Raw genomic sequence first — 27,944 nt, forward strand, 5'->3', positions numbered from 1 at the left:
GAGAAACCTTATTTAAAAACACAATACACAAACAAATCCTGCAAGATATCCGTGTCTTTTTTTCACAAGTAGATCTTACTAACTATGGGGTTCATTTACATTTGGATATGTCATTTTTATGACAAGCCTCTTAAATATAGCAGTACACGCAGGGGCGTAGCCAGAACTTTGTGGGCCCCATAGCAACATTTTGAAGGGGCCCCTGTCCCAATGCTTCTAGAGACACACTTTTCTGCAGCATTTGTTCATTTTATGCCCCATAATAGTGCTCTAGTTCATTTTCTGACCCATAGTAGTGCCTTAGATAATGTAATCCCCATAGCATTGCCTAGTCTATTTTATGAACCGAAGTAGTTCCCTAATTTACATAGTACCCACCCCCCATTCAAATGATGACATATTACAGTGGCCCAGTTCATATTATGCCACACTATAGTGCCTCCACTTCATATTGTGCCACATTACAGTGCTCCAGATCACACAGTAGTATGATACATTATAATGCCGTTCAGTTCATTTTATACCACATTGCAATAAGCAGGCCAGGGACATAACTAAGTAAACTAGATATATTGTAGGCCTGAAGACAAAAGTTTGTAAGGGCCCCTATGTACCACCAATTGGTGAAAATTGTATATAACACACGTAACTTTGACAGGGAAGATGGGCCCCTCTCAGCTCTGGGCCCCTATAGCAGCTGCACTTTCTGCATCTATGGTAGCTACGCCCTTGAGTACACGTCCGTGCTGATAGGTGTTACTTTCATAATCTCCCTGAAATGCTTTTTCAAAAGTAGGCAAGTATGTATTGAAGTACAGTATAATAATACTAGGCTGTTTATTTTGGGTAGCCCTTTTTTGGGAGTAAATCATAGTTGCCTGCCCTTCCGCATTCTGCAGGAGACTCCCTGAAATAGCAGCAATCTCCCTGACTCCCAGAATAGACCAGCAATCTCCCTGATTGCACCTTACCCCCATTATGTAGTTGTTACATTCTTGGGGAAAAAGAGAGATCAGAGATACATACATTCAAATGGGCTCATCAGTGCCACTTCCCTGCTTTGGTTATAAGGCACAATGATCCCTATAACTACATGCATTTTTAAATAAGGTTTCTCATGGCCACTTATATGAAACCTCTTGTAAAACACAATACACAAGCAAGCCCTGAAAATTATCAGTGTCTTTTCATCAAGTAGATCTTACTAACTTTGGAGCTCATTTACATTTAAATGTAAGTCGTTTTTATGACACGTCTCTCAGATGTAGCAGTCTATGGCCCTCATTCCGAGTTGTTCGCTTACTAGCTGCTTTTAGCAGCATTGCACACGCTAGGCCGCCGCCCTCTGGGAGTGTATCTTAGCTTAGCAGAATTGCGAACGAAAGATTAGCAGAATTGCGAATAGAAATTTCATAACAGTTTCTGAGTAGCTCGAGACTTACTCCTACACTGCGATCAGCTCAGCCCGTTTCATTCCTGGTTTATTTATATATTTATTAGCAGTTTCTAATATAGCGCAGCATATTCCGTTGCGCTTTACAATTAGAACAACAGTTATAGAACAAAACTGGGCAAAGACAGACAGACAGACAGACAGACAGACAGACAGAGGTAGGAAGGCCCTGCTCGCAAGCTTACAATCTATAGGGAAATAGGCATTGATACACAAGGATAGATGCTACCTATTACATAATGGTCACCCAGATTGCTAGGTTCTTAATGGGCTGTATGATATGATCACCCAGCAATGTTGGAAGACAAAATGTGAGGTTATGTGGACTGTACAGAGGGGATGTAACTGGATAGGGAAGCATTGAAGGTTATGTGTGTGGGTCTGAAATTTGGTAGGCTTGTCTGAAGAGATGAGTTTTCAGGGAACGTTTAAAGGTTTGGAGACTAGAGGAGAGTCTTATTGTGCGTGGGAGTGCATTCCACAGAGTGGGTGAAGCCCAGGTAAAGTCCTGTAATTTTGAGTGTGAACAAGTAATGCGTGTGGATGAGAGACGTAGATCTTGTGCAGAGCGGAGAGGTCTGGTAGGGAGATATTTTGAGATGAGTGAGGAGATGTATGATGGTGCAGTTTGGTTAATAGCCTTGTATGTAAGTAAAAGTATTTTATATTTGGCATGGTAGAATACCGGTAACCAATGGAGGGACTGACAGAGCGGATCAGCAGATGAAGAACGTATGGCGAGGAAGATTAGCCTCGCAGCTGCATTTAAAATGGATTGAAGTGGTGAGAGCCTATGTTTGGGAAGACCAGTAAGGAGACTATTACAATAATCAATGCGGGAGATGATGAGTGCATGGATTAGAGTTTTTGCAGTGTCTTGTGTAAGATAAGGGCGTATTTTGGATATGTTTTTAAGGTGCATGTAACATGATTTAGAGACAGATTGAATGTGTGGAACAAAGGACAGTGGTTTGACGTCACAAACACGCCCTACGTTCGGCCAGCCACTCCCTCGTTTCTCCAGACACTCCCGCGTTTTCCCCTGACACGCCTGCGTTTTTCCGCACACTCCCAGAAAACGGTCAGTTTCCGCCCAGAAACACCCACTTCCTGTCAATCACACTCCGATCACTTCAACGATGGAAATTCTTTGTTCGGACGTGAGTAAATCTACTAAGTTTTGTGCTAAAATACTTAGCGCATGCGCACTGCGTACCATGCGCATGCGCATTTTCGCCTTAATCGCTCCGTTGCGAAAATCGGCAACGAGCGAACAACTCGGAATGACCCCCTATGTCCACACTGATAGGTGTTAAGGTGCATACACACTGAGCGTTTTTGCCCAGCGTGTATGCATAGCGATGATCGCTGACATTGCTGGGCTGAAAAGCACTCAGTGCATACACACTGAGCGCTTTTCCCCCCTGCCCAGCGATGTCAGCGGGGGGTGAACAACTTTCCATAGCAGGACGCTATGGACAGCGGCTCACCTCTCCGTTCATCAGCATATGAACGGCGGCCGCTGGCGATGAAGCGGGGGCGCGCTCACCGCTCATCGTTTGGGCATACACACTGGGCGGTTTTGAGCTGAAAGCAGCTCAAAACACCAAAAGCGAGCTGCTTTCAGCTCAAAATCGCCCAGTGTGTATGGGCCTTTACTTTCACAATCTCCCTGAAATGCTTTTTCAAAAGTAGGCAAGTATGGAGTAAATAACTAATAATTTTGCATGGAACTCTGCACCCATACTAGAGCAACCCTTGTGAATGTGACCACCTTACACCCATCTCATCCTGCCTTCAACCAGACAAAAGCCCAATAACCTGCAAGAAGCGGCAAGCGGCGAGATGTCAGCGATTTAACTGTTAGATTTAAATGTGACAAAAAATGTTGAAGGCAAAACCAGTTTGCACTGTCACAATGTTTCATAAACTAACGTAGAAGTGGAAACGTAGGCTCCTGACATCACAAAAGAGGTTCCTCAATGACGTCACTCTACATATTATGGACAAGTTCACAATTAATGGTCTATCCATATACAATTCCCAGCGTGGCCGTGTACATAACATTATTACATATACGGACCGCACGGAGGCGCTCCTAAGAGAGCTACAAACCATAGCGACCGCTCTACCCACTACTGTCATAGAGTCCAATCTAAGCCAGTCCTCCGGCTCGTTTCTCACGGATGTCGCCGCCAAAGTGACGTCATGGTAGAGGCGCCGGAAGCGGTAGTCTTAGCACCATAGAGACGGGAGGAGCCGCCCGGAGTGACCCGAGAGAAGAGAGACCCCCGGAGTGGCCCTTCAGCAGAGACACCCGGGAGCGAAAGGACACTGGAGGGGCGCCCCAGCCGCGCTACGGGATCCCAGACACCCCGGAAGTAGCTATAGAGATTGTCCTGTAACCGACCGGAGAAGAAAGGACCCTTGTACAGCCGTATAGTGAGCCCCAAGCTGAGTGACCCCCAACCAGGGAGACCCCGCAAACTGACACCACAGAGCCCGGCAGAGGGCGTGCCCCTGTGTCTGGAGCTCAATAGGTCACTTGTGAGTATTCCGTACGGCCAGTGTGCCCAATGTGCTCTCACCCCTCAGCCTCCTGTGTACACATACTATACTGCCAGTGTGCCCTCACACCCCTAGCCTGCTGTCTGTGTGTACATACTATACTGCTTGTGTGTTCTCACCCCCCCCCATCCCTAGCCTACTGCCTGTGTGTGTGTACATACTATACTACCTGTGTGCTCTCACCGCCATCCCCATCTTGCTGCCTGTGTACATAGAATATACTGCCTGTGTGTCCTCACCCCATATCCCCAGCCTCTCTGTGCGTACACAATATACTGCCTGTGTGTCCTCACCCCCCAGCCTACTGCCAGTGTACACATACTATACTGCTTGTGTGTATACTGCCTGTTTGCCCTCATCTTACATCCCCAGCCTATCCTGTGTATGCATAATATACTGCCTGTGTGCCCTTACACCCAGCCTACCCAGTACAGACATAATATACTGCCTATGTGACCTCATCTGCCATCCCTAGCTGTGTACATTATATATCACCTTTGTGCCCTCATCTGCCATCCCCAGCCTACCCTGTGTATTCATAATATATGGCCTGTTTGCTCTCATCATCCAGTCTTAACCTCCCCTGTGTATATAATACCACCTATTCTCCCCCACATACCCGGCATACCCTTTGTACACATAATAAACTGCCTGTGTATGGCACTGGTATACACTGTGACTGTCCTACTCCCCGCTATATAAAGTATGTGTCTGTAATTTTCCCAGTTATACATAGTATATGTCTACTACTCCCTGTTATATTCATTGTGTGTGGGTGGGTTTATAATACAATGTGTGTGTCTATACTTCTCCCTGTTATACAGTATGTGTGTCTATACTGCTCCCTGTTATACAGTGTGTGTGTGTGTGTGTCTATACTGCACACTGTTATACAGTGTGTTTGTCTTTACTGCACCCTGTTATGCAGTGTGTGTGTCTATACTGCACCCTGTTATATAGTGTATTTGTGTCTATACTGCACCCTGTTGTACAGTGTATTTGTGTCTATACTGCTCCCAGTTATACAGTGTGTGTGTCTATACTGCTCCCTGTTATACAGTGTGTGTGTCTATACTGCTCCCTGTTATACAGTGTGTGTGTCTATACTCCTCCCTGTTATACAGTGTGTGTGTCTATACTCCTCCCTGTTATACAGTGTGTGTCTATACTGCTCCCTGTTATACAGTGTGTGTGTCTATACTGCTCCCTGTTATACAGTGTGTGTGTCTATACTGCTCCCTGTTATACAGTGTGTGTGTCTATACTGCTCCCTGTTATACAGTGTGTCTATACTGCTCCCTGTTATACAGTGTGTCTATACTGCTCCCTGTTATACAGTGTGTGTCTATACTGCTCCCTGTTATACAGTGTGTGTGTCTATACTGCTCCCTGTTATACAGTGTGTGTGTCTATACTGCTCCCTGTTATACAGTGTGCGTGTCTATACTGCTCCCTGTTATACAGTGTGTGTGTCTATACTGCTCCCTGTTATACAGTGTGTGTGTCTATACTGCTCCCTGTTATACAGTGTGTGTGTCTATACTGCTCCCTGTTATACAGTGTGTGTGTCTATACTGCTCCCTGTTATACAGTGTGTGTGTCTATACTGCTCCCTGTTATACAGTGTGTGTGTCTATACTGCTCCCTGTTATACAGTGTGTGTGTCTATACTGCTCCCTGTTATACAGTGTGTGTGTCTATACTGCTCCCTGTTATACAGTGTGCGTGTCTATACTGCTCCCTGTTATACAGTGTGCGTGTCTATACTGCTCCCTGTTATACAGTGTGCGTGTCTATACTGCTCCCTGTTATACAGTGTGCGTGTCTATACTGCTCCCTGTTATACAGTGTGCGTGTCTATACTGCTCCCTGTTATACAGTGTGTGTGTCTATACTGCTCCCTGTTATACAGTGTGTGTGTCTATACTGCTCCCTGTTATACAGTGTGTGTGTCTATACTGCTCCCTGTTATACAGTGTGTGTGTCTATACTGCTCCCTGTTATACAGTGTGTGTGTCTATACTGCTCCCTGTTATACAGTGTGTGTGTCTATACTGCTCCCTGTTATACAGTGTGCGTGTCTATACTGCTCCCTGTTATACAGTGTGCGTGTCTATACTGCTCCCTGTTATACAGTGTGTGTGTCTATACTGCTCCCTGTTATACAGTGTGTGTGTCTATACTGCTCCCTGTTATACAGTGTGCGTGTCTATACTGCTCCCTGTTATACAGTGTGCGTGTCTATACTGCTCCCTGTTATACAGTGTGCGTGTCTATACTGCTCCCTGTTATACAGTGTGTGTGTGTCTATACTGCTCCCTGTTATACAGTGTGTGTGTCTATACTGCTCCCTGTTATACAGTGTGTGTGTCTATACTGCTCCCTGTTATACAGTGTGTGTCTATACTGCTCCCTGTTATACAGTGTGTGTGTCTATACTGCTCCCTGTTATACAGTGTGTGTGTCTATACTGCTCCCTGTTATACAGTGTGTGTGTCTATACTGCTCCCTGTTATACAGTGTGTGTGTCTATACTGCTCCCTGTTATACAGTGTGTGTGTCTATACTGCTCCCTGTTATACAGCGTGTGTGTCTATACTGCTCCCTGTTATATAGTGGGTGTGTCTATACTGCTCCCTGTTATACAGTGTGTGTGTATACTGCTCCCTGTTATACAGTGTGTGTGTGTGTGTATACTGCTCCCTGTTATACAGCGTGTGTGTCTATACTGCTCCCTGTTATACAGCGTGTGTGTCTATACTGCTCCCTGTTATACAGCGTGTGTTTATACTGCTCCCTGTTATACAGTGTGTGTGTGTGTGTGTGTGTCTATACTGCTCCCTGTTATACAGTGTGTGTGTCTATACTCCTCCCTGTTATACAGTGTGTGTCTATACTGCTCCCTGTTATACAGTGTGTGTGTCTATACTGCTCCCTGTTATACAGTGTGTGTGTCTATACTGCTCCCTGTTATACAGTGTGTGTGTCTATACTGCTCCCTGTTATACAGTGTGTGTCTATACTGCTCCCTGTTATACAGTGTGTGTGTCTATACTGCTCCCTGTTATACAGTGTGTGTGTCTATACTGCTCCCTGTTATACAGTGTGTGTGTCTATACTGCTCCCTGTTATACAGTGTGTGTGTCTATACTGCTCCCTGTTATACAGTGTGTGTGTCTATACTGCTCCCTGTTATACAGTGTGTGTGTCTATACTGCTCCCTGTTATACAGTGTGTGTGTCTATACTGCTCCCTGTTATACAGTGTGTGTGTCTATACTGCTCCCTGTTATACAGTGTGTGTGTCTATACTGCTCCCTGTTATACAGTGTGTGTGTCTATACTGCTCCCTGTTATACAGTGTGTGTGTCTATACTGCTCCCTGTTATACAGTGTGTGTGTCTATACTGCTCCCTGTTATACAGTGTGTGTGTCTATACTGCTCCCTGTTATACAGTGTGTGTGTCTATACTGCTCCCTGTTATACAGTGTGTGTGTCTATACTGCTCCCTGTTATACAGTGTGTGTGTCTATACTGCTCCCTGTTATACAGTGTGTGTGTCTATACTGCTCCCTGTTATACAGTGTGTGTGTCTATACTGCTCCCTGTTATACAGTGTGTGTGTCTATACTGCTCCCTGTTATACAGTGTGTGTGTCTATACTGCTCCCTGTTATACAGTGTGTGTGTCTATACTGCTCCCTGTTATACAGTGTGTGTGTCTATACTGCTCCCTGTTATACAGTGTGTGTGTCTATACTGCTCCCTGTTATACAGTGTGTGTGTCTATACTGCTCCCTGTTATACAGTGTGTGTGTCTATACTGCTCCCTGTTATACAGTGTGTGTGTCTATACTGCTCCCTGTTATACAGTGTGTGTGTCTATACTGCTCCCTGTTATACAGTGTGTGTGTCTATACTGCTCCCTGTTATACAGTGTGTGTGTCTATACTGCTCCCTGTTATACAGTGTGTGTGTCTATACTGCTCCCTGTTATACAGTGTGTGTGTCTATACTGCTCCCTGTTATACAGTGTGTGTGTCTATACTGCTCCCTGTTATACAGTGTGTGTGTCTATACTGCTCCCTGTTATACAGTGTGTGTGTCTATACTGCTCCCTGTTATACAGTGTGTGTGTCTATACTGCTCCCTGTTATACAGTGTGTGTGTCTATACTGCTCCCTGTTATACAGCGTGTGTGTCTATACTGCTCCCTGTTATACAGCGTGTGTGTCTATACTGCTCCCTGTTATACAGCGTGTGTGTCTATACTGCTCCCTGTTATACAGCGTGTGTGTCTATACTGCTCCCTGTTATACAGCGTGTGTGTCTATACTGCTCCCTGTTATACAGCGTGTGTGTCTATACTGCTCCCTGTTATACAGCGTGTGTGTCTATACTGCTCCCTGTTATACAGTGTGTGTGTGTGTGTGTGTCTATACTGCTCCCTGTTATACAGTGTGTGTGTCTATACTCCTCCCTGTTATACAGTGTGTGTCTATACTGCTCCCTGTTATACAGCGTGTGTGTCTATACTGCTCCCTGTTATACAGCGTGTGTGTCTATACTGCTCCCTGTTATACAGCGTGTGTGTCTATACTGCTCCCTGTTATACAGCGTGTGTGTCTATACTGCTCCCTGTTATACAGCGTGTGTGTCTATACTGCTCCCTGTTATACAGCGTGTGTGTTTATACTGCTCCCTGTTATACAGTGTGTGTGTGTTTTTATACTGCTCCCTGTTATACAGTGTGTGTCTATACTGCTCCCTGTTATACAGTGTGTGTCTATACTGCTCCCTGTTATACAGTGTGTCTATACTGCTACCTGTTATACAGTGTGTGTGTTTATACTGCTCCCTGTTATACAGTGTGTGTGTCTATACTGCTCCCTGTTATACAGTGTGTGTGTATACTGCTCCCTGTTATACAGTGTGTGTGTGTGTGTGTATACTGCTCCCTGTTATACAGTGTGTGTGTCTATACTGCTCCCTGTTATACAGTGTGTGTGTGTCTATACTGCTCCCTGTTATACAGTGTGTGTGTGTGTCTATACTGCTCCCTGTTATACAGTGTGTGTGTGTGTGTGTGTGTGTATACTGCTCCCTGTTATACAGCGTGTGTGTCTATACTGCTCCCTGTTATACAGCGTGTGTGTTTATACTGCTCCCTGTTATACAGCGTGTGTGTTTTTATACTGCTCCCTGTTATACAGTGTGTGTGTATACTGCTCCCTGTTATACAGTGTGTGTGTATACTGCTCCCTGTTATACAGTGTGTGTGTATACTGCTCCCTGTTATACAGTGTGTGTGTGTCTATACTGCTCCCTGTTATACAGTGTGTGTGTGTCTATACTGCTCCCTGTTGTACAGTGTGTGTGTGTCTATACTGCTCCCTGTTGTACAGTGTGTGTGTGTCTATACTGCTCCCTGTTATACAGTGTGTGTGTGTGTCTATACTGCTCCCTGTTATACAGTGTGTGTGTGTGTCTATACTGCTCCCTGTTATACAGTGTGTGTGTGTGTCTATACTGCTCCCTGTTATACAGTGTGTGTGTGTCTACACTGCTCCCTGTTATACAGTATGTGTGTGTCTATACTGCGCCCTGTTATACAGTATGTGTGTGTCTATACTGCTCCCTGTTATACAGTATGTGTGTGTCTATACTGCGCCCTGTTATACAGTGTGTGTGTGTGTGTCTATACTGCGCCCTGTTATACAGTGTGTGTGTGTCTGTACTGCTCCCTGTTATACAGTGTGTGTGTCTGTACTGCTCCCTGTTATACAGTGTGTGTGTGTGTGTCTATACTGCTCCCTGTTATACAGTGTGTGTGTCTATACTGCTCCCTGTTACAGTGTGTGTGTCTGTCTGTCTATACTGCTCCCTGTTATACAGTGAGTATGTTTGTTCTACTGCCTGTTATACTACTGTTATACAGTAGTGTATTCTACTCCTTTATACATTGGGTCTATACTCCTCCCTGTCATACATTCTGCATAAATCTATATTGCGCCTTGATATACAGTGTGTGTATGTCTATACTGATCCCTGTTCCACAGTGTGTGCATGTCGATACTACTCAGTTATAAAGTGTGTGTATATGACTGTACTACGCGTTATTAGTGTTCATTCAACCCGTGCCGTTCCTCTTTCCTGCCTGGGGTGTCGCTCTGGTGTTTTTAGCACACTGTGGTCTGTATCTCAGATACAGACCAGAGTGTTCTAGAAGCACCAGAGCAAGTATTGACACCTCAGGCATGAAAAAGAAACTGCATGGGTTGTGACAGGGGCAGGATACTAGAATGAACACTAGTTATACAGTGTGTATGTATGTCTATACTACAACTTTATACAGTATGTGTGTCTTTACTACTCCATTATATAGTGTATGTCTTTACTACTTCGTTATACAGTTTGTGTCTGTTTATACAACTCCGTTATACAGTGTGTTTGTCTATACTACAACGTTATACAGTGTGTCTATACTTTTCCGTTACTCAATGTGCGTGTCTATACTACTTCGTGTTGTATAGTGTTCACGCTAGACTGTTTTTAAAGGAAAAAATGCTCTCTGAATCTTTAGTGCGGCCCTGCTAAAACAGCCTGCCCGATGCATGCACAGCATCTATTCACATTAAAGGGAGAGCTTGGGGGAAGCCCAGCACCTTTGTAAGTGCTGGGTACGCTCCCATTAATGACGCCAACGGCTTGGGAATGCCTCCATTAGTGATATTAAGGGGGCCACACCACCCCCAATAGTGACGCCGGTGGTGGTCACACCAGTCCCCAGCTGGCCGTGCACCCTTTTCGAGCGTGCGTGCGTACGTGCTGCTTCAGGCACTTCTGCGCCCTGCCCACATCCCAGCAGGAACGGGAGGCATTTGATGCTTAGCATACCGGCAACCATTCTCCCTCCTGGGGGGTCCACAACACCCCTGGAGGGAGAATAAAGGGCGTGGCGCGCCTGTGCAGGGAACCCGAAAGTGGCTCTTTTGCGCTCACCCCGCTGTCGGCATGCTGGCGGTCGGGGTGCCGGTGTGCTGTGCGCCGGGATCCCGAGCGCTGCCATACCGTACTAGACCCGCAGGAACACTATTATAATGTGTGTATGTATGATGTATGTCTGTACTGCTCCCTTTTATACAGTGTGCATGTGTCAATACTGCTCCTAATCATGTCACCTATAAAAGGTAACATGTTCACTGTATTACTGTTGGATTTAATGTACTTACCTGGTAGGGCTGCGTTTCTTATCTAGTTTTACTCATTCAATCACTTTTCTCTGTTGCATAACAAATGGTAGCTTTGTATTCACTGCTTAACTGATGCAGTTATCTATAGCTTTCATACTGTCAAGTGGCGCTTAACTGTTCTGCAAGTTTCTTGTAGAAACATAATTGGCCTTCACTTAGAAAAACATTAACTTGCTATGTTGTTTTTACACCATTAATTGTCTTTGGCTGTCTCCGGTAGTATAAGCAGTTCATTCTGCAGCGCGGTACACTGGTATTCCACAGGGAATAACATCGGGGTGTAGAGTTGTATCTTGATCCGAGGCACCAACAGGCTAAAAACTTTGACTGTTCCCAGGATGCACGGCACTGCCTCCTCTATATAACTCCTCCTCCGTACACAGGAGTTCAGTTTTAAAGTTGGTGCCTACTGTCAGGTTCGGTTTTGTCTGTGTCCCCGGAGGGGGCACTAGTGGGTCAGTGGAGGTTGGAGGGAAGAAGTGAGGAGGCTGGATTGGGTTTCTGCGCATGGGCGCAATGATGTTTTATTAACTGAAAAGTTCACACAATAAGGCAGCAGAAATAAACAGTAAGGAATGCAATGATAATGGTGCAGCGTAAAAGCTGAAAGTCTATGGCAAATGTAATATGACAATATGATGAATGAGTTCACTGGTATGGAAACCAGAGTTGTTTAAAACGTGGAGCCAGCAGAGATGGTGATATATGGGTAGCAAACCTGGTAGCAGATGCAGGAGACTTGGTAACAGTTCACAGTGCAGTTGATGAGGCACAGGCAGCTAGCAAGCTGCTTCACAGGTGAGGTGATGGAATGCACCTGGAGCGAGAGAGTCTCTACTGCTGAGGCTGAAGCACACTGTGGATGTAGATAGGTGTGAAGCCAGATAGTAAACACAGGGATTGCTGATGCTTGTAGTTCCACGGAGATGCAGGAAGGTAACCAGGAACACGGAGGAACAGGAAGGTAACCAGGAACACGGAGGATCCAGGAAGGTAACCAGGAACACGGAGGATCCAGGCACATGGGTCGCAGGAGTGACACAAAGTTCAGGACCACTACAGGCTCATCCTGCAGCTCCTGATATACCCCCTGGTGTGCAGGCATTGGCTGGAGTGGAACGAGGAGGTGCGGCCAAGCTCCGGATTGGCCGCCGCACTCAGACTGATGGAGACTGTCATGGCGGCGCACATGCCGCGGCCCGGCGGGAACGCGGCGTGCTCTCACGCCTGCTGACAACAGGAGTGCTCCCAGGCCTAGGATGACGTCCGGCGACAGGGAGTCGGGTGACAGCAAAACGTAGGGACCCCGGACGGAGTCCGCACCGACGGACAGATGTAACTGTGGTGAGTCGATTCCTGACAGTACCCCCTCCTTTATGGGTGGGCACCGAACACCCACGTGGCTTGGAGGGGTGAGTTCTGTGGAAGACACGGACCAACCTTGGAGCATGGACGTCTGAAGAATTCACCCAGCTTCTTTCCTCAGGACCATAACCGGACCAGTCGATGAGGTATTGCAGACGACCGTACTGGCAACGAGAATCCAGAATCTTCTCTATCTCAAACTCTACGCCCCGCTGGGTTCGTATTCTGGGACCAACTGGAAGAGCTTTTTGGAAGCGATTCAGGACTAACGGTCTGAGGAGAGAGATATGAAAGGCATTAGGAATTCGTAACGAAGGAGGCAATTTGAGTTTGTAAGCCACAGGACTGATGACTCTTTCGATGGTGAAGGGACCGATGAAGCGCGGTGCGAACTTCATCGATGGCACTCTAAGACGGAGGTTCCGAGTGGAGAGCCAAACCTTGTCACCAGGCTTCAGACTGGGAACTGCGCGTCTTTTACGGTCAGCAAAGAACTTATATCGACTGGAAGCTTTCTTGAGGGAAGCATGAATCTTCTTCCAGGTTGAAGAGAACTGACCCAAAACAGCAGTGGCGGCAGGAACATCAATGTTAGGAAGATCTTGAAAATCTGGAACACGAGGATGTTGTCCATATACAGCAAAGAATGGAGTTGTTTCTGTAGCAGTATGGTAGCGGAAGTTGTGGGCAAATTCGGCCCACGGAAGCAGATCCAACCAGTCATCCTGAGAAGATGAAACATAAAGTCTTAAAAAGGTTTCCAACTCTTGGTTTACCCTCTCTGTCTGCCCATTTGTCTGAGGGTGGTAAGCCGATGAAAACTTGAGGCTGACTTGCATGGCAGAACAAAGGGCTCTCCAAAACCTTGCCACGAACTGAACTCCACGGTCGGATATAATTTCAGTGGGCAGTCCATGTAAACGGAAAATCTCCTGTAGGAAGATTTGAGCAAGTTTTGGGGCAGATGGGAGACCCTGGAGAGGAACAAAATGAGCCATTTTGGTAAACCTGTCAACCACAACCCAGATGGTATTATATCCTTGAGAAGAGGGAAGGTCGGAGATGAAATCCATGGACAGGTGTGACCAGGGACGGCTGGGAATAGATAATGGCTGTAACTGACCTGCTGGAGACTGACGAGGAGTCTTGTGCTGCGCACACTTAGGACAGGATGCCACAAAGTCTTTGATGTCGACTTTCATCTTCGGCCACCAGTATGTCTCGGAGAGGAACTTGAAGGTCTTTAGGACACCAGGATGCCCAGTGAATTTGGACTGATGAGCCCAATACAGCAACTTGGGACGAAGTTCTGGGGAAACAAAAGTCTTACCAGGAGGCGGAGCAGGAGAAACTTGAGATGAAGCAAATACGACTGGATTCAGGATGGAATGCGGAACTGGATCGGACGTCCCTTCTTCGGACTCCATAGATCGGGACAAAGCGTCTGCTTTGATATTCTGGGAACCTGGGCGGAAATGAAGCTTAAAGTTAAAACGAGAGAAGAACATAGCCCACCGGGACTGGCGAGGATTAAGACACTGGGCTGCCTTTAAGTAAAGCAGATTTTTATGATCCGTATAGATGTTGAACGGAAATTTGGCCCCTTCCAGGAGATACCTCCATTCCTCAAGGGCCAGCTTGATCGCCAGTAGTTCTTGGTCACCAATGGAATAGTTAACTTCTGCAGGAAGGAATTTACGAGAATAAAATCCTCAAGGGTGAATCTTCCCATCAGTTCCCTTCTGGGAGAGAACAGCTCCAACTCCTACTGTGGAAGCATCCACCTCCAACTCGAATGGCTTGTTAACATTTGGTTGAGACAGAACTGGAGCAGACATAAAAGCCAGCTTGATTTTTTGAAATGCAGCTAAAGCTTCTTCTGACCAGTTGGAATGATCTGCCCTCTTCCGAGTTAAGCTGGTAATAGGAGCGATGAGAGTTGAGAATCCTCGGATGAACTTCCTATAATAATTAGCGAATCCCAGGAATCGCTGAATGGACTTGAGAGTATTCGGAATGGACCAATTGGCAATAGCTTCCAACTTTGTCGGGTCCATCTGGAGATCCGATCCGGAAATTATATACCCCAGGAAGGGTATGGAAGAAACTTCAAAAGTACACTTGGACAACTTGCCGTAGAGACGGTTCTCACGAAGACGTCGGAGGACCTCACGGACTTGTAGACGATGAGAAGAGATATCTTGGGAGAAGATGAGGATATCATCCAGGTAAACTACAAGATACTTATACAGAACGTCACGGAAGATTTCGTTAACGAAGTGCTGGAATACTGCTGGGGCATTGCTCAACCCGAAGGGCATTACCAGGTACTCGTAATGACCATCTCGAGTATTAAAAGCTGTCTTCCATTCGTCACCACTACGGATTCTGATGAGATTATAGGCACCGCGGAGATCTAACTTGGTGAAGATGCGGGCTCCCTTGACTCTATCAAACAACTCAGTGATGAGGGGTAATGGATAGCTATTTTTGATGGTAATGTCATTGAGACCCCGGTAGTCGATGCATGGACGTAATCCTCCATCCTTCTTTTTAACAAAGAAAAAGCCCGCACCAGCGGGTGAAGATGAGGGGCGGATGAATCCCTTCTGTAAATTCTCCCTGATGTAATCGCTCATCGCCTCGGTTTCAGGAACAGATAACGGATACGTACGCCCCCTAGGTGGTTTTTTGCCGGGAATGAGGTCAATGGGGCAATCCCACTCTCTATGGGGCGGCAGAACATCAGCAGCCTTTTCACTGAAGACGTCAGAGAAATCTTGGTAGGCCACAGGAAGACTTGACTGGGACTTGACTTCAGAAGACCTTATAGGGTAAACTTGAGCTAAGCAGGACTGACGGCAATGTGAACCCCAGGAAGTGAGTTGTAACGTGGACCAATCAATCCGCGGATTATGTAGTTGGAGCCAGGGCATACCCAACACAATCTCCTGGGTTGCCTGAGGAATAACTAAAAACTTTATTAATTCAGAATGCAGGAACCCGACTCCCAGTACCACTGGCTTGGTCTGGTGAGAGATATAGCCCTTGGAAATTCGGCTACCATCCACTGCAGTAATGTAGACTGGATATGAGAGTTCGCAGACAGGCAAATGAAACTTATCTACTGCAGCTTGAGTGATGAAGTTTCCCGCGGCTCCACAGTCCACCAACGCAGTTGCAGATTGGAGTCCAGCCGTAGTCTCTAAAGTCACAGGAAGAATAAGGTCTTGGTTTGAAGGAGCTTGTCTAGAAGATCCCAACTTGATTCCTCCTTTACAAGTCAGGATCTGGCGTTTCCCGAACGCACTGTACAAGAATTAATCTGGTGACTTGTAGCCGCACAATAAAGACAGTCTCTCACGGAGTCTTCTTGACCGCTCCTCAGGAGTTAAGCGGGACCTATTAATTTGCATAGGCTCATCAGAAGGTGGAGGCTGAAATTGTACTGAAGGTACCATTCTTGACTTGCGAGGCTCACTACGAGCACGCTCACTGTTGCGTTCGCGAATGCGAGAGTCCAACTTGATGCACAGAGAGATTAGTTCAGACAATTGCTCAGGGATATCACGGGTTGCCAGTTCATCCTTGATCCGATCCGAAAGTCCATGCCAGAAGGCTGCTACCAGGGCTTGGTTATTCCACTGGATCTCTGCGGCTAACGTCTGGAACTGGATGACATATTGGCCCATACTCCGGGTACCTTGACGAATCTGAATAAGATCTGCAGAGGCTGATGTTGCACGACCCGGTTCGTCAAAGATGCGTCTGAAGGTTGACACAAATTCAGCGTAGTTGTTCATCAGAGGGTCAGCACGTTCCCACAGAAGAGACACCCAACTCAAGGCAGAACCAGAGAGCAGTGAGATAATGTAGGCAAACTTGGATCTTGGCGTGGGGAAATTGTGTGATAATAATTCAAACTGGATTTCACATTGGTTAAGGAACCCGCGACATAGCTTCGGACTGCCACCATATTTGCTGGGCACGGACAGGTGCAAGCGTGACACTGGAGCTGATGCAGCCGACATAGAAGAACTCACAGCACTTGCAGGTGCTGGGGTAACTGGAACTGGAGAAGCAGGTACACTAGGCAGGGATTGTTGCAGTGTATCAATCCGGGAGGACATTCCTTGCAGGAACTGAAACATCTGCTGCTGCACAGCCTCTTGACCATCCAAGCGGGAGACCAGATTTTGTAAGGCCCCTGACCCCACACTCTGACCACCGTCCAAGTCCATCGGTCCTGAACTTACTGTCGGGTTCGGTTTTGTCTGTGTCCCCGGAGGGGGCGCTAGTGGGTCAGTGGAGGTTGGAGGGAAGAAGTGAGGAGGCTGGATTGGGTTTCTGCGCATGGGCGCAATGATGTTTTATTAACTGAAAAGTTCACACAATAAGGCAGCAGAAATAAACAGTAAGGAATGCAATGATAATGGTGCAGCGTAAAAGCTGAGAGTCTATAGCAAATGTAATATGACAGTATGATGAATGAGTTCACTGGTATGGAAACCAGAGTTGTTTAAAACGTGGAGCCAGCAGAGATGGTGATATATGGGTAGCAAACCTGGTAGCAGATGCAGGAGACTTGGTAACAGTTCACAGTGCAGTTGATGAGGCACAGGCAGCTAGCAAGCTGCTTCACAGGTGAGGTGATGGAATGCACCTGGAGCGAGAGAGTCTCTACTGCTGAGGCTGAAGCACACTGTGGATGTAGATAGGTGTGAAGCCAGATAGTAAACACATGGATTGCTGATGCTTGTAGTTCCACGGAGATGCAGGAAGGTAACCAGGAACACGGAGGAACAGGAAGGTAACCAGGAACACGGAGGATCCAGGAAGGTAACCAGGAACACGGAGGATCCAGGCACATGGGTCGCAGGAGTGACACAAAGTTCAGGACCACTACAGACTCATCCTGCAGCTCCTGATATACCCCCTGGTGTGCAGGCATTGGCTGGAGTGGAACGAGGAGGTGCGGCCAAGCTCCGGATTGGCCGCCGCACTCAGACTGATGGAGACTGTCATGGCGGCGCACATGCCGCGGCCCAGCGGGAACGCGCCGTGCTCTCACGCCTGCTGACAACAGGAGTGCTCCCAGGCCTAGGATGACGTCCGGCGACAGGGAGTCGGGTGACAGCAAAACGTAGGGACCCCGGACGGAGTCCGCACCGACGGACAGATGTAACTGTGGTGAGTCGATTCCTGACACCTGCAGTGCACGTCACTAACGGAGAGGGCTGCCTCAGGCAGCCCTGAAGACTTTGAAAAATGAAGAAAGATTTTACTATGCTGACTGAGCCGCAGCACTTCTATGTCTGGGAGACATGCCGTGCTGCAGCTCCATCACCTCCCCTTTGCGGCGCTGTATATTCCCGCGGCCTGGTTCCCGGGTACTTACAGTGGAGACGCACCGGATTTTTTTGCACACCGCCGCTGCATCAACTCCAGGATCGCGTGGCTGCAGGGCTTGGTGAGGAGGTAAGAGGTGTCCCGGGGGGACCCGCCGGGTACAAATCGCGATTCTCGCGCGGCCCATGGAAGACGGACCGTGCGGCTTGCAATAAACTGAGCACAGGCATATATTTTAGGCTCCACTAAGTACCGGTGGTGAAGTCCAGCACTGTGGGGATAGAGTGCTGCCTGTAGCCCCTCCCCCCAGCTCCGGGCGCCATCTACTGCAGATGTTCCTGCCCTGTAGCTGCTTTCACTTTCCCCTCACTCCCTGCTGAGACCTGGCGCCATTTTTAGCTAAGGGCCGCTCTCTATGGGATTGCTGTGTGCTGTCTCCTCTGTATAGCTGCCTGTTCCAGCGCTGTGCTTATACAGGACACTTGAGTATTCTACCTGTCATTTTGACTGTGTTAGTTAAGAAATAAGTGTGTTGCTGACAGAATAGTTGGAACAATTATTATGTGATATACATCCAGTACTGCTGTGCATTGTTATTTCTCTGACGTCCTAAGTGGATGCTGGGACTCCGTAAGGACCATGGGGATTAGCGGCTCCGCAGGAGACTGGGCACAACTAAAGAAAGCTTTAGGACTACCTGGTGTGCACTGGCTCCTCCCACTAAGACCCTCCTCCAGACCTCAGTTAGATTCTTGTGCCCGGCTGAGCTGGATGCACACTAGGGGCTCTCCTGAGCTCCTAGAAAGAAAGTATATTTTAGGTTTTTTATTTTACAGTGAGATCTGCTGGCAACAGACTCACTGCAGCGAGGGACTAAGGGGAGAAGAAGCGAACCTACCTAACAGGTGGTAGTTTGGGCTTCTTAGGCTACTGGACACCATTAGCTCCAGAGGGATCGACCGCTGGACCCGACCTTGGTGTTCGTTCCCGGAGCCGCGCCGCCGTCCCCCTTACAGAGCCAGAAGCATGAAGAGTCCGGAAAATCGGCGGCAGAAGACTTCGGTCTTCACCAAGGTAGCGCACAGCACTGCAGCTGTGCGCCATTGCTCCTCATGTACACCTCACACTCCGGTCACTGATGGGTGCAGGGCGCTGGGGGGGGGGCGCCCTGAGGGCAATATAAGACACCTTGGCTGGCAAATAATCACAATATATAGCCCCAGAGGCTATATATGTGATAAATACCCCTGCCAGATTCCATAAAAAAAGCGGGAGAAAAGTCTGCGAAAAAGGGGCGGAGCTATCTCCCTCAGCACACTGGCGCCATTTTCTCTTCACAGTGCAGCTGGAAGAAAGCTCCCCAGGCTCTTCCCTGTAGTTTTCAGGCTCAAAGGGTTAAAAAGAGAGGGGGGGGCACTAAATTTAGGCGCAATATATGTATACAAGCAGCTATTGGGGAAAAAATCACTCAGTTATAGTGTTAATCCCTGCATTATATAGCGCTCTGGTGTGTGCTGGCATACTCTCTCTCTGTCTCCCCAAAGGACTTTGTGGGGTCCTGTCCTCAGTCAGAGCATTCCCTGTGTGTGTGAGGTGTGTCGGTACGGCTGTGTCGACATGTTGGATGAGGAAGGTTACGTGGAGGCGGAGCAGAGGCCGATAATGGGATGTCGCCCCCTGTGGGGCCGACACCTGAGTGGATGGATAGGTGGAAGGTATTAACCGACAGTGTCAACTCCTTACATAAAAGGCTGGATGACGTAACAGCTGTGGGACAGGCGGCTTCTCGGCCCGCGCCTGCCCAGGCGTCTCAAAGGCCATCAGGGGCTCAGAAAAACGCCCGTTACCTCAGATGGCAGACACAGATGTCGACACGGAGTCTGACTCCAGTGTCGACGAGGTTGAGACATATACACAATCCACTAGGAACATCCGTTACATGATCTCGGCAATGAAAAATGTGTTACGCATTTCTGACATGAACCCAAGTACCACATAAAAGGGGTTTTATTTTTGGGGAGAAAAAGCAGCCAGTGTTTTGTTCCCCCATCAGATGAATGAATGAAGTGTGTAAAGAAGCGTGGGTTCCCCCGATAAGAAACTGGTCATTTCTAAAAAGTTACTGATGGCGTACCCTTTCCCGCCAGAGGATAGGTCACGTTGGGAGATATCCCTTAGGGTGGATGAGGCGCTCACACGTTTGTCAAAAAAGGTGGCACTGCCGTCTTAGGATACGGCCACCTTGAAGGAGCCTGCTGATGAAACGCAGGAGGCTATCCTGAAGTCTGTATATACACACTCAGGTTATATACTGAGACCTGCAATTGCCTCAGCATAAATAGTGCTGCTGCAGAGTGGTCTGATACCCTGTCAGATAATATTAATACTCTAAGACAGGGATAATATTTTGCTAACATAGAGCATATTAAAGACGTCGTCTTACATATAAAGGATGCACAGAGGGATATTTGCCGGCTGGCATCCAGAATTAATGTAATGTCCATTCTGCCAGGAGGGTATTAGAAACCCGGCAGTGGACAGGTGATGCTGCCTGTAAAAGGCACATGGAGATTCTGCCTTATAAGGGTGAGGAATTGTTTGGGGATGGTCTCTGGGACCTCGTATCCACAGCAACAGCTGGGAAGAAAAGAATTTTACCTCAGGTTTCCTCACAGCCTAAGAAAGCACCGTATTTTCAGGTACAGTCCTTTCGGCTGCAGAAAAGCAAGCGGGTCAAAGGCGCTTCCTTTCTGCACAGAGACAAGGGAAGAAGGAAAAAGCTGCACCAGCAGCCAGTTCCCAGGATCAAAAATCTTCCCCCGCTTCCTCTGAGTCCACCGCATGACGCTGGGGCTCCACAGGTGGAGACAGGTGCGGTAGGGGCGCGTCTCGGGAACTTCAGGGACCAGTGGGCTTGCCCACAGGTGGATCCCTAGGTTCTGCAAATAGTATCACAGGGATACAGGCTGGAGTTCGAGGCGACTCCCCCTCGCCGTTACCTCACATCAGACTTGCCTGCTGCCTCGGAGAAAGGTAGTACTGGCGGCAATTCACAAGCTGTACTTCCAGCAGGTGAAATCAAGGTACCCCTCCTTCAACAAGGCGGGGGTTACTATTCCAAAATGTTGTGGTACCGAAACCAGACGGTTCGGTGAGACCCATTCTAAAATTGAAAGCCTTGAACACTTATATACGAAGGTTCAAGTTCAAAATGGAATCGCTCAGCGCGATTATTGCAAGCCTGGAGAATTTCAGGGTATCACTGGACATCAAGGATGCTTACCTGCATGTCCCTATTGACCCTCTTCACCAGGAGTACCTCAAAAGTGTGGTACAGGATTGTCATTACCAATTCCAGACGTTGCCGTTGGTCTGTCCCCGGCACCGAGGGTATTTACCAAGGTAATGGCCGAAATAATTATCCCGTACTTGGACGATCTCCTTATAAAGGCGAGGTCCAGGGAGCAGTTGTTCGTCTGAGTAGCACTATCTCGGGAAGTGCTACAACAGCACGGCTGGTTTCTGAATATTCCAAAGTCGCAGCTGGTTCCTACGATGCGTCTACTGTTCCTGGGTATGGTTCTGGACACAGAACAGGATAAAAAGGGTTTCTCCCGGAGGAGAAGTCCAAGGAGTTGTCGTCTCTAGACAGAGACCTCCTAATACAGATACAGGTGTCGGTGCATCAATGCACGCGAGCCCTGGGAAAGATGGTAGCTTCTTACGAAGAAATTCCATTCGCCAGGTTCCATGCAAGGATCTTCCAGTGGGATCTGTGGGACAAGTGGTCCGGGTCGCATCTTCAGATGCATCGGCGGATAACCCTGTCTCCAAGGGCCAGGGTGTCGCTGTTGTGGTGGCTGCAGAGTGCTCATCTTCTAGGGGGCCGCAGATTCGGCATACAGGACTGGGTGCTGGTGACCACGGATGCCAGCCTTCGAGGCTGGGGGGCAGTCACACAGGGAAGAAACTTCCAAGGCTATGGAAAAGTCAGGAGACTTCCCTACACATAAATATTCTGGAACTAAGGGCCATTTACAATGCCCTAAGTCAGGCTAGACCCCTGCTTCAACACCGGCCGGTGCTGATCCAGTCAGACAACATCACGGCGGTCGCTCATGTAAACCGACAGGGCGGCACAAGAAGCAGGATGGCGATGGCAGAAGCCACAAGGATTCTCCGATGGGCGGAAAATCATGTGTTAGCACTGTCAGCAGTGTTCATTCCCGGAGTGGACAACTGAGAAGCAGACTTTCTCAGAAGACACGACCTCCACCCGGGAGAGTGGGGACTTCATCCAGAAGTCTTCCAAATGATTGTACACCGTTGGGAAAGGCCACAGGTGGACATAATGGCGTTCCGCCTCAACAAACAGCTACAAAGATATTGCGCCAGGTCAAGGGACCCTCAGGCGATAGCTGTGGACGCTCTGGTAACACCGTGGGTGTACCAGTCGGTGTATGTGTTCCCTTCTCTGCCTCTCTTACCCAGGGTAATGAGAATAATAAGAAGGAGAGGAGTAAGAACTATACTCACTGTTCCGGGTTGGCCAAAAAGAGCTTGGTACCCAGAACTCCAAGAAATGATCTCAGAGGACCCATGGCCTCTGCCGCTCAGACAGGACCTGCTGCAGCAGGGGGCCTGTCTGTTCCAAGACGTACCGCGGCTGCGTTTGACGGCCTGGCGGTTGAACGCCGGATCCTGAAGGAAAAGGGCATTCCGGAGGAAGTTATCCCTACGCTATTTAAAGCTAGGACAGAATTGAACGCAAACCATTATCACCGCATATGGCGGAAATATGTTGCGTGCTGTGAGGCCAGGAAGGCCCCAAAGGAGAAATTTCAGCTAGGTCGATTTCTGCACTTCCTACAGTCAGAGGTGACTATGGGCCTAAAATTGGGTTCCATTAAGGTCCAGATTTCGGCTCTATCGATTTTCTTCCAAAATAGAACTGGCTTCACTGCCTGAAGTTCAGACTTTTGTTAAAGGAGTGCTGCATAGTCAGCCCCCGTTTGTGCCTCAAGTGGCACCGTGGGATCTCAACGTGGTGTTGGATTTCCTGAAGTCGCATTGGGTTGAGCCACTTAAATCCGTGGAGCTACAATACCTCACGTGGAAAGTGGTCATGCTGTGGGCCTTGGCCAGGCGTGTATCAGAATTGGCGGCTTTGTCATACAAAAGCCCTTATCTGTATTTCTCTGACGTCCTAGTGGATACTGGGAACTCCGTAAGGACCATGGGGAATAGCGGCTCCGCAGGAGACATGGCACATCTAAAGAAAGCTTTAGGATCACCTGGTGTGCACTGGCTCCTCCCCCTATGACCCTCCTCCAAGCCTCAGTTAGATTTTCTGTGCCCGACGAGAAGGGTGCACACTAGGGGCTCTCCTGAGCTCTTTGTGAAAGTTTTAGTTTAGGTTTATTATTTTCAGTGAGACCTGCTGGCAACAGGCTCACTGCATCGAGGGACTAAGGGGAGAAGAAGCGAACTCACCTGCGTGCAGAGTGGATTGGGCTTCTTAGGCTACTGGACATTAGCTCCAGAGGGACGATCACAGGTTCAGCCTGGATGGGTCACCGGAGCCGCGCCGCCGGCCCCCTTACAGAGCCAGAAGAGCGAAGAGGTCCGGAAAAATCGGCGGCAGAAGACTTTCCTGTCTTCAGATAAAGGTAGGCGCACAGCACCGCAGCTGTGCGCCATTGCTCTCAGCACACTTCACACTCCGGTCACTGAGGGTGCAGGGCGCTGGGGGGGCAGCGCCCTGAGACGCAATAAATCGATAGAAAACCTTTTATGGCTAAAATAAATGCATCACATATAACTCCTGGGCTATATGGATGCATTTAACCCCTGCCAAAACATACAAGAAAACGGATGATAGGCTCCGCCCCTTTCTCGGCGTCCTTATCTCCTCAGCACACTGGCGCCATTTTCCCTCACAGCTCAGTTGGAGGGAAGCTCCCTGGCTCTCCCCTGCAGTCACTACACTACAGAAAGGGGTTAAAAAAGAGAGGGGGGCACAAATTAGGCGCAGTATAAACAATACAGCAGCTATAAAGGGAAAAACACTTATATACGGTTATCCCTGTATATATATAGCGCTCTGGTGTGTGCTGGCAAACTCTCCCTCTGTCTCCCCAAAGGGCTAGTGGGGTCCTGTCCTCTATCAGAGCATTCCCTGTGTGTGTGCTGTGTGTCGGTACGTTTGTGTCGACATGTACGAGGAGAAAAATGATGAGGAGACCGAGTAGAGTGTCTGTAATAGTGTTGTCACCCCCTGGGGGGTCGACACCTGAGTGGATGTACTGTTGAAATTGCGTGACAGTGTCAGCTTTGTATAAAAGACAGTGGTTGACATGAGACAGCCGGCTACTCAGCTTGTGCATGTCCAGACGTCTCATACAGGGGCTCTAAAGCGCCCGTTACCTCAGATACAGACGCCGACACGGATACTGACTCCTGTGTCGACGGTGAAGAGACAACCGTGATTTCCAATAGGGCCACACATTGCATGATTGAGGCAATGGAAAAAGTTTACACTCTTCTGATAATATAAATACCACCAAAAGGGGGTATTATGTTTGGTGAGGAAAAACTTCCTGTAGTTTTCCTGAATCTGAGAAATAAAATGAGGTGTGTGATGATGCGTGGGTTTCCCCCCGATAACAATTGATAATTTCTAAAAAGTTATTGGCAGTATACCTTTTCCCGCCAGAGGTTAGGGTGCGTTGGGAAACACCCCCTAGGGGGGATAAGGCGCTCACACGCTTGTAAGAACAAGGGCTCTACCCTCTCTTGAGATGGCCGCCCTTAGGGATCCTGCTGATAGAAAGCAGGAGGGTATCCTAAAATGTATTTACACACATACTGGTGTTATACTGCGACCAGCAATCGCCTCAGCCTGGATGTGCAGTGCTGGGTTGGCGTGGTCGGATTCCCTGACTGGAAATTTGATATCCTAGATAAGGACAGTATATTATTGCCTATAGAGCAATTAAAAGATGCATTTCTATATATGCATGATGCACAGCGGAATGTTTGCCGACTGGCATCAAGTATAAGTGCGTTGTCCAATTATACCAGTAAAGTGGTCAGGTGATGCGGATTCCAAACGGCATTTGGAAGTATTGCCTTAAAAAAGGGGATGTACCCCAGGTCGCCTCTCAAAATAAGACGCCGTATTATCAGGCGCAGTCCTGGTTGGCAAGCGGACAAAAGGGTTCCTCTTTTCTGCTCGTGACAGAGGGAGAGGAAAATGGCTGCAGAGATCAGCCAGTTCCCCGGAACAGAAACCCTTTTCCGCCTCTGCCAAGCTCTCAGTATGACGCTAGGGCTTTACAGGTTCAGGCACGGTGGGGGCCCGTTCTCAATGAATTTCAGTGCGCAGTGGGCTCACTCGCAAGTAGACCCCTGGATCCTTCAGGTAATATTTCAGGGGTACAAATTGGAATTCGAGACGTATTCCCCTCGCCGTTTCCAAAAGTCTGTTTTACCGACGTCTCCCGCTGACAGGGAGGCAGTTTTGGAAGCCATTCACAAGCTGTATTCCCAGCAGGTGATAATTTAGGTACCCCTCCTGCAACAGGGAACGGGGTATTATTCCACACTATTGTGGTACCGAAGCCAGACGGCTCGGTGAGACCGATTTTAAAATCTTTGAACACTTACATACAGAGGTTCAAATTCAAAATTGAGTCACTCAGAGCAGTGATTGCAAACCTGGAAGAAGGGGACTACATGATGTCTCGGGACATCAAGGATGCTTACCTTCATGTCAAAATTTACCCTTCTCACCAAGGGTATCTCAGGTTATGGTACAGAACTGTCACTATCAGTTCAGACGCTGCCGTAGGGATGGTCCACGGCACCCCGGGTCTTTACTGAAGTAATGATGATATTCCTTCGAAGGAAGGGAATTTTAGTTATCCTTTACTGGGACGATTCCCTGATAAGGGTGAGATCCAGGGAACAGTTGGAGATCGGTGTAGCACTATCTCAGGTAGTGTTGCGGCGGCACGATTGGATTCTCAATATTCCAAAATCGCAGCTGGTTCCGACGACTTGTCTTCTGTTCCTAGGGATGATCCTGGACACAGTCCAGAAAGAAGGTGTTTCTCCCGGAGGAGAAAGCCAGGGAGTTATCCGAGCTAGTCAGGAACCTCCTAAAACCGAACCAAGTCTCAGTGCATCAATGCACAAGGGTTCTGGGTAAAAATGGTGGCTTCCTACGAAGCAATCCCATTCGGCAGATTCCACGCAAGACTTTCCAGTGGAACCTACTGGACAGATGGTCCGGGTCGCATCTTCAGATGCTTCAGCGGATAACCCTGTCACCAGGGACAAGGGTATCCCTCCTGTGGTGGTTGCAGAGTGCTCATCTTCTAGAGGGCCGCAGATTCGGCATTCGGGACTGGGTCCTGGTGGCCACGGATGCCAGCCTGCGAGGCTGGGGAGCAGTCACACAGGGAAGGAATATCCAGGGCTTATGGTCAAGCCTGGAGACATCACTTCACATAAATGTCCTGAAGCTAAGGGCCATTTACAATGCTCTAAGCTTAGCAAGACCTCTGCTTCAAGGTCAGCCGGTGTTGATCCAGTCGGACAACATTACGGCAGTCACCCACGTAAACAGACAGGGTGCCACAAGAAGCAGGAGGGCAATGGCAGAAGCTGCAAGGATTCTTCGCGGGGCGAAAAACCATGTGATAGCACTGTCAGCAGTTTTCATTCCGGGAGTGGACAACTGGGAAGCAGTTTTCCTCAGCACGACCTCCACCCGGGAGAGTAAGGACTTCACCCAGAAGTCTTCCACATGATTATAAACCGTTGGGAAAAACTCGACAGGTATTGCGCCACGTCAAGGGACCCTCAGGCAATAGCTGTAGATGCTCTGGTAACACCGTGGGTGTACCAATCAGTGTATGGGTTCCCTCCTCTGCCTCTCATACCCAAGGTACTGAGATTGATAAGATAGAGAGGAGTAAGCACTATATTAGTGGCTCCGGATTGGCCAAGAAGGAATTGGTAACCGGAACTTCAAGAGATGCTCACGGAGGATCCGTAGCCTCTACCTCTAAGAAGGGACCTGCTCCAGCAAGGACCTTGTCTGTTCCAAGACTTACCGCGGCTGCGTTTGACGGCATGGCGGTTGAACGCCGGATCCTAAGGGAAAAAGGCATTCCGGAAGAGGTCATTCCTACCCTGGTCAAAGCCAGGAAGGAGGTGACCGCACAACATTATCACCACATGTGGCGAAAATATGTTGCGTGGTGTGAGGCCAGGAAGGCCCCACGAAGAAATTTCAACTCGGTCGATTCCTGCATTTCCTGCAAACAGGAGTGTCTATGGGCCTCAAATTGGGGTCCATTAAGGTTCAAATTTCGTCCCAAGTAAATTCTTATTTTTCTCGTAGTCCGTAGTGGATGCTGGGCGCCCATCCCAAGTGCGGATTGTCTGCAATACTTGTTTATAGTTATTGCTTAACTAAAGGGTTATTGTTGAGCCATCTATTGAGAGGCTCAGTTATATTTCATACTGTTAACTGGGTATAGTATCACGAGTTATACGGTGTGATTGGTGTGGCTGGTATGAGTCTTACCCGGGATTCAAAAATCCTTCCTTATTGTGTCAGCTCTTCCGGGCACAGTATCCTAACTGAGGTCTGGAGGAGGGTCTTAGTGGGAGGAGCCAGTGCACACCAGGTAGTCCTAAAGCTGTCTTTAGTTGTGCCCAGTCTCCTGCGGAGCCGCTAATCCCCATGGTCCTTACGGAGTCCCAGCATCCACTACGGACTACGAGAAATAGATTTACCGGTGAGTAAAATCTTATTATCTCTCTGCATATACATATCTGCTATTGTATGTAAATTGCCTGTCCAATGCAGTATTATTGTTGTGTACATTATTCCTGCATTGTGTTTGTGACTGAGTGTGCTCTCCTTCTCCAGTGTATCACACC

General features: G+C 48.2%; 1 protein-coding gene across 2 annotated transcripts in view; it reads left to right on the forward strand.

Moving 5' to 3' along the window:
- Nucleotides 1–3,582: 3,582 nt before the first annotated feature.
- The window catches only part of LOC134909153 (calcium-binding protein 39), a 99,026-nt gene continuing 74,664 nt past the window's right edge, over nt 3,583–27,944 (forward strand). The window contains exon 1 of one of the 2 annotated variants that reach the window (XM_063915660.1): nt 3,583–4,000. The gene's annotated coding sequence lies outside the window, so the exon portion shown is untranslated. The remainder of the gene's footprint in view (nt 4,001–27,944) is intronic. The other variant, XM_063915659.1, reaches the window with a different exon arrangement.

The sequence above is a fragment of the Pseudophryne corroboree genome, chromosome 4, assembly GCF_028390025.1.
Source record: "Pseudophryne corroboree isolate aPseCor3 chromosome 4, aPseCor3.hap2, whole genome shotgun sequence".
In the NCBI taxonomy this organism is placed as follows: domain Eukaryota; kingdom Metazoa; phylum Chordata; class Amphibia; order Anura; family Myobatrachidae; genus Pseudophryne; species Pseudophryne corroboree.